The 8,050-nt window shown below is 35.0% G+C and overlaps 1 protein-coding gene across 1 annotated transcript in view; it reads right to left on the reverse strand.

The window, feature by feature from the left end:
- The window catches only part of RSBN1L (round spermatid basic protein 1-like), a 107,356-nt gene that overhangs the window by 15,159 nt on the left and 84,147 nt on the right, over positions 1–8,050 (reverse strand). The window lies entirely within an intron of this gene.

Below are 8,050 nucleotides of genomic sequence, written 5' to 3' on the forward strand. Positions count from 1 at the left end.
AAGGGAAGGGAAGGGAAGGGAAGGGAAGGGAAGGGAAGGGAAGGGAGAAGAGAAGAGAAGAAATTAAGAATCAGGAATCCTAAGATCCAAATCTGCCTTTGCTATCTACCAGCTACATGACCTTCAGAAATTATTTATGTTCCTTGAGCTTTGATTTCCTTAACAAGAATGTTTTACAGCAGATTGCTGAAGAAAACTTGATAATGATATAAACTCATCCGCCATATTGCTAGTAAATGGGTGGCATTCAAAGAGCCAAAACAAAGCCATCTGAACCTCAAGATTCACTGGTAACGACATTTTTTGCCAGCATATTTAAATCCTGACAAAGAAACCTACGTGTTTTCATATACTAACACTAGTAAACAAGTTAAGTCTGTCTTCAAGCAAAACAACTCCTTTTGATAACCAAATTATAAGCAAAATTGTAATTGTCTCTTTCTCAGGATTAGCCTTTGTGGACACCAAATTTAGGAGACCAATTTGTCCCAGTTTGCCCAGGACTATCAGTCTTAAAACTGAAAGTCTTGGTATTTCAGGCAAACATGGATGGTCAACTTTTATCATATCACAGACACAGATTATAAAAGATAGTCACATCAAAAGTTGAATCGTTACAATCACAGCTGGTAAGAGTATCACAATATAACAAAGTAAATCCCAACCCATATGTTTTTAAAACAAAATCATTTAAGACAGAGAATCTCATTTGTTATTATAATCAGCAAAGCAGTTTAATGACGTTAATTCTTTAATAAATTCACCAGATATCCAAGCTTAAGTTTTCCTAAACTGTTAAAAATTGACTTATCAGAACTACAAACCATTCCTACAAGTTAGAAAATTAAGGGTCTGTAATCCCAGCACTTTGAGAGGCAGGAAGGTATCTTCAGCCTGGCAGGTCCAGGCTGCAGTGAGCTGTGATCATGCTACTGCACTCTAGCCTGGGCAACAGAGCGAGATCCTGCCTCAAAAAAAAAAAAAAACAAACAAAAACAAAAAAAGGAACAGTTGGAGTTTGTGCCCCCCATTGTGTACTCATTGTCTCATCTTTTTCCTGTCTCCTAAAAATTCCTGTCATCTCCTATATCAACAGAGCTAAAAGTTAAAGCCTAACTCTACAACAGTCTTCAGACTCTAGATGTTTAGATGCATTAATAGCAACACAGTAAGAAATCCAGTCTATATGCATCTCTGTAACACAGTCTAACAAAGAGGCTAAGGGTATCAATCTGAACTCTAGCACATTTACCAGAATATAACACATCAAGTCAGTTAAGTGATTCTGAGATTCTGAGTTTTTGTACCTGCAAATGACCATAAGGAGTTTTGAGAGACAATAGCCATTTAGAAAGTGAAATCAAACAACTGATATTGTAAAACACAAATTTTCCAAGTGCTTTGAAATATATCTAAAAAGTCAAATTAGAGTTAGGGGTGGTGGCACAAAACTGTAATCCCAGCTACCCAGAAGGCAGAGGCAAGAGGATCACTTGAGCCCAGGAATTCAAGATCAGCCTGAGCAACACAGCGAGACCAAAAAAAAAAAAAAAGTCAAATTATGTATCTTTCCACTTCATACAAATAAGTACATTCTCTGTGCATAAATTTCCTTACCTTGTTTAAATTAGATACCTAAAACATTTAGTTCTAACAAAGCCAGAATCAAGTCCCTGCCACTGACTTGGTTCGTCCTACTACATCATAGCACCAACAACAATCAGCTAAATAATTGGGGCAGTTTATCTTGTGGGGAGGGGATGACTGTTAGGAAAGAATTTTCATTACGTGAATTCTTCTAAAATACGAAGCACAACTAAACTTTCCATTTATCTAGTAGTTTTAAAAAGTCACACTAGGCCGGGCGCGGTGGCTCAAGCCTGTAATCCCAGCACTTTGGGAGGCCGAGACGGGCGAATCACGAGGTCAGGAGATCGAGACCATCCTAGCTAACATGGTGAAACCCCGTCTCTACTAAAAAATACAAAAAAAAACTAGCCGGGCGAGGTGGTGGGCGCCTGTAGTCCCAGCTACTCCGGAGGCTGAGGCAGGAGAATGGTGTAAACCCGGGAGGCGGAGCTTGCAGTGAGCTGAGATCCGGCCACTGCACTCCAGTCCGGGCGACAGAGCGAGACTCCGACTCAAAAAAAAAAAAAAAAAAAAGTCACACTACACACGAAATAAAACCAAAAAACTATAACATCATTAAATTATAGAGAGTAGAAGATAAATACAATAATCAGAAAAGCAGAACTACTGTTAACACAGTCCTTTAACACAGTAGTGTAAAATTCATGTATTTAAATGTGAGTAAAAACATGTATCACTGAGTAACAGGAAAAAAATGGGTAAAACTTGGGTGGTAATATTACAGACAAATCATATGTTGTGTCATGACTCAAGAACTTTATTTACTAATTTTGTTTTGACCAGATGTTGCTATTTCAGGTTAGAATAATTACTTCATTGATTGAAGAAGTATTACTGACCTAGCCATCTCATTTCATTCAAATTATACATTTACATTAATTTCCAAGTTTACAAATATTGTTTTTTATTTCAAAATAAAACACGTCCAAATTAGTATAGACCTAAACATTAAAATTTTTAACATAATAGACTGAATAAATAAAAAACTGATTTTTCCCCCTATTCTCTGTCTACTTTGGGTACTACCTAAGAAGAGGCTTCATCTTTTGTTGATTATTTTTAAGTATGGTCCTATTAAAATTCATAACTATTTCAAAGGATTTTTTAGAGACCCTGAATTTTTAAAGTAATACAGACTCTACTCAGATTATATTGCTAACTATCTTAATTGAATTTTTAGTTAGTTCTTCCCATCTCATGCCAAAATACATATAAAACATATAGATATGTAAAATTCACTTTCACACATAACTACTTATAACAAAAGTATAAGTCTCTCTCTTTTAAGCAGAATGTACAAAAACCGTAAAGTAGATCCCATTTGCCCACTAATAAAACCAAAAATAAATTCTATTAGGAAATTGGCCTTTATAAAAACCGCTTAGCTATCACATGTTTAAAACAAACAGCAATGATCTTCCAAAACATTTATTCTCCAATAGTAAAGATAAAACTATGATAACCCACCTGAAAACCAAATTTTAAAAATTAAATTGAAGTCATCAAAATCTTAATCTGTAAAAGTATTAAATTTTAAAATATACTGTAATTTAACTTTTAATTATGTATCATTTCATACAAATTTCTAGTTTAATAACACAATATTTCAAATCCATCAGTTGTAACCATTAACTTAAATGTAACAAACATGGCAAGTTACACATAGCGTTTCCAATTTAAAAAGTATATATGCTTGATAAAATAAATGATGGTACTTACACTGTTAAAACGTAAGAATAAAATCCACATGCTTTTCACAAAAATGTAAATAATTCCTGATTTTGGTGACACCTCTTTTGTTGCAAAACTATATACCAAATATCCACAATTCACCTATTACACAGGATAAAATTATATCTACAATATCACACACAAAAAATCAAGCCTCAGTTCTCTAAAAATCTCCTATCCAGACTATGCCAGACTGCGAAGAATTCAATGGCAGTGAGGTGGGAGAGGTAACAGATAAGTATTAGAAGAATCTCTAAATAATCAAAGTAAATGTCACAAAGACCATGGCTCATAAAATGTCCTCTTCTTACATATCCATTCCTGTATTAGGCACAATTATAACTACTCTCTAAAATAATAAAGGACAAGAAACCACAAATTTAGAAGGGGAAGGAGGAGAAAAGGGTAAGCACAGCTGCAGTTGCCCTAAGGCATCAGTATTGTATCATAATGACAAAGCAATACTGAAAATAAAGTTGCATTATGTTGCATATGTTCGGCAATGAAGGTATTTTTATAGAATCTTGGTACTTAAAACGTTTCCACTAACTAAAAAAATCGCTTATCTGGAAAATCTCACATCCTGATGACGCTTAATGGTAGCTTACTATATTTGCTTTTATTCACTTTAGTAAACATTAATCAAACCAGTTTTCTGATGCAGTTAAAAAATTAACCTGAAAAAAGCCAAAACATGTCACTGCTTTAAAATACAGGCCAGGCACAGTGGCTCACACCTGTAATCCCAGCATTTTGGGAGGTCAAGGCGGGAGGATCACTTAAGATCAGGAGTTTGAGATCAGCCTGGCCAACATGACAAAACCCCGTCTTTTTAGTAGACTAAAAATACAAAAATTAGCCAGGCATGGTGGCAGGTGCCTGTAATCCCAGCTACTCAGGAGGCTGAGGCACAAGAATGCTTGAACCCAGGAGGCGGAGGTTGCAGCGAGCCGAGATTGCACCACAGAACTCCAGTCTGGGTGACAAAAGTGAGACTCAGTCTCAAAAAATAAATTAACTAAATAAAAAATGATAATAAAATATATTTGCTTTCTAAAAAAAGAAATGCACTGAATTACAAAGATACATACAGTTCCTCTTGATTTAGGTATATAGATGTGTCAAAAAGAACACAATAAAAGACAGGCATGATAATTATATATTTGTGGGAAAGCTTATATTTAAATAGTGGCCTTCAGAAGAAATATAACATATTTAATCTAAATCTCCTCCTCCTCCCCACAAAACCCCACGACCATCATGGCCACATTATCACTTTTCCCCTTGTATATTCTCTATAAATATTATGAAGGGAAAGAAGAAAGCAGAAGTAGGAGACCTATTGTACCCATTGCCAGTAAGGGTCAATACCAAAATCTGAGAAGCTTTGGTTAACAGAAAATTAAAACAATTGTTTAATATTCTACTTATATAATGTAATTTAAAAAAAAAAAAAACACCTTAGGATTCTGAGATTGGCTTGCTACAAAGGGAAAAAAGTAGCCTATTCTTAACAGGAAATATATTGCCAAAAACAAATCTGTAAGATTTTTTACTTATTACTGTTTTCTCTTATGTAAATTATGAAAACTGCTGCAATCGGGAAAAGGCAAATATAGTAATAATAAGCAATTTTTTAAAAAACTCCAAAGAACAACTCACTTGAAAACAACCTGCTATTTCCCCAAACCTGTTCCCTGAAGAGAGAGCTCTACAGTCCACTAAGTCTGGAAAACCCTTCTTGTTTAGGAGGCTCACCACGCACACTGGCTATAAAAGTTTCTGAGGAGTCTCAATGCAAACAAGTATTACTTATTTGGTCCAGCATTACACTATTTTGGACGTCAAAACCTGTTTTTTTGTAGTTGTTTTAGTATACCTATCAACATTCCAAGATAGTAAAAGTTCCTCAGAATACTTTCATAGTGATCCACAATAAACATAGAAGATAGATACTTTTACCTTGTATTAGCACCAATGTGAAGAAAATATAAAAATAGGATCATTATTAGAGCCAAACAATTGAGGGGGTGGGAGCAGAAGCTGTTGATTCAATTCTGCTGAGGATTTTTTTTTAGCGTGTGGGGAGGAGAGTCCCTTATTTTTAAAAACAAGGCCTGATCAGGACATTCTGAGGCAATCTAAAAATGACATAAATGACTGTGCCACAAGGGGGAGCCATGATCCACCACATGTGGCAGATCGTTTCTAATTAAAATAGGGAATATTTAATCAACATTTTATTTCAAAAATACCCATATAACTGCAACCAAAATAAGAACGAAAGTATTATCCACTTTAAAATTAGTAAAATAAAGGTGTAAAGCTTTTTTTATTATTATTAGAGCATCTCATCTGATCCCTGACACGATATTTTGTATAGATCAGTTCGTAAGAATTTGAGGAGGATGGGGCAGGCACAACTGGTCAAAATGAAAATTTAGTACAAAGGCAAGCAACGTTTCAAAGATGAAACATCAAATTGCTTTTACTAGCCTACCAGTGAACGACCCCAGCATGAATTCAACAAATGCTAGTGTTCTGCCCCAATTCTATAGTGACAGTCTAACAGTCAGATCAGATTTAAAAGTTTCATTATTAAAATAACAGACTTTTAACCATCAGTTAACACATTGATGTAAGTTGCCTGAGAAACAACTTAGAACCAAAATAAAATAAAAATAAGATTTAGAGTTTGGAAGTGGACGAAGGGTGGTTAGACGATGATTGCTCCAGTTTTCACATTCTCACAGTTCTTAGTACAGGGTTCCAGAGTATATGCACTGATTAAAGACAGTGACAAGACAGAAATCTAATTTATTTATTGACAGAGAAAACTCCTATTTTATTTGCCTTTTTCTATCCCTACGGTAGAACATAGGAGCACAATAAATGTCTGAGTGAATATTTGAATGAAATACAGACAGTAGAAAACCTAAAACGATAGATTGCTTAGAATGGTTTTCAAGAATTATAAGGGAAATGAACTCACAGTACAAAAATTTTATAATTACTATACTTAAATTATGTTTGTAGCCAATCATTTTTATATTTGTCAATTTAAATCTTATGGGTCTTTTTTATCTCTCTTGATGTCAAATTTTATAGTCTTTTTAAATAAATCCATTTAATTAAAATGTTAAAAAAAAAAAAAGAAAACCTAAAACGAACATGGTCAATTGCAAATGGCCACAAATTCTTCCCAGGCCTATATACTCACTACTGTGCAACGTGACTGTGCCACTCCTGTCATCAAGAAGTGGAGTCTATTAATGGGCACGCACAAAAAAAGAAAGAATGAATAAGGCCTACAATCTCATTGCACAACAGGGTGACTATAGTCAGTAATAACTTAACTGTACATTTTAACTAAAAGAGTGTTGTTAACTGGGTTGTTTGTAACACAAAGAATAAATGCTTGTGGAAATGGACACCACATTCTCCATGATGTACTTATTTCGTATTGCATGTTTGTATCAAGATATCTTATGTACTCCATAAATATATACATCTACTATGTACTGACAAATATTAAAAATTTTAAAAATTTTTTAAATAGGCCGAGCACTTTGGGAGGCCAAGGTGGCACATGCCTAATCCCAGCTTTCAGGTGACTGAGGCACGAGAATCACTTAAACCTGGGAAGCTGCAATGAGCCGAGATCATGCCACTGCATTCCATCCTGGACAACAGAGTGAGACTCTGTCACACACACACAAAAAAAGTAAAATGAATAAATAACCTAGAAGAAGTGGAGTCTATTTTTCCACACGAATCTGGGTTTCACCATGTGACTTCCCTTTGTCAACAGGACATTAGCAAACACAACACAAGCAGAAGCTTGTACACTGGCGCTTACCCTCTTCTTACTTAATGGAACCCTGCAACCACCACCATGTAAACAAGCCCAGGCTAACCTGCTGGATGATGAGAGAAACATGGCCATCAACCCAGCTGACATGCATCAACCACCAACCATATAAATGAGGTATGCCAAGACCCAACTGGTCTGTCAATCATCAGACGTGAGAATGAAGCCATACAGCCCCAGCTAAGTTAGCAGAGACCAAAAGAATTGTCTAGCAAGCCCAAAGAATTGTGAGAAATAAAACCTTTTTTCAGTTCACTAAGTTTTGAGACTTCTGTTTATACATTTAATACAGCAAAAGCTAACAGATATGGACAGGTTACAAACTTTGGGAAAAGTCCATGCATATGTTTCTACTAAATAGACTTTCATGATACAGTTTCATATTATATCACTAACCTCAGGGCCACAGCATTAGAGAAATGACATGACCTGCTAAAATATATATAATGCCACATGGTCTTCAAACCTTTCAGGCAACCTGCAAGGATACAGATGAAGATGGAAAACAGAATTATACAAGTAAAAAGAATTCCAAAACCAAAGACGAAAGAACAGGGATGCTTTAATCCTTTGTCAGTGTTATGTATATGTGTTTAATAAAGTTGAACAGATGCTAAAATAAGTATTTGTGAAAGCTACAAAGTACTATTACAAAGATAAACACCATCACTACAAAAATCATAGAAACAGCTACATAATTTGCCATATTTTAGTTTCTACAGAATTTAAAGCAAATTATTTTGGTTGCCCTGATTGTAATTTTTTTTTTTTTTTTTTTTTTTTGAGACGGAGTCTCGC

The sequence above is a fragment of the Colobus angolensis genome, unplaced genomic scaffold (assembly GCF_000951035.1).
Source record: "Colobus angolensis palliatus isolate OR3802 unplaced genomic scaffold, Cang.pa_1.0 Scaffold74, whole genome shotgun sequence".
NCBI classification, from domain to species: Eukaryota; Metazoa; Chordata; class Mammalia; order Primates; family Cercopithecidae; genus Colobus; species Colobus angolensis.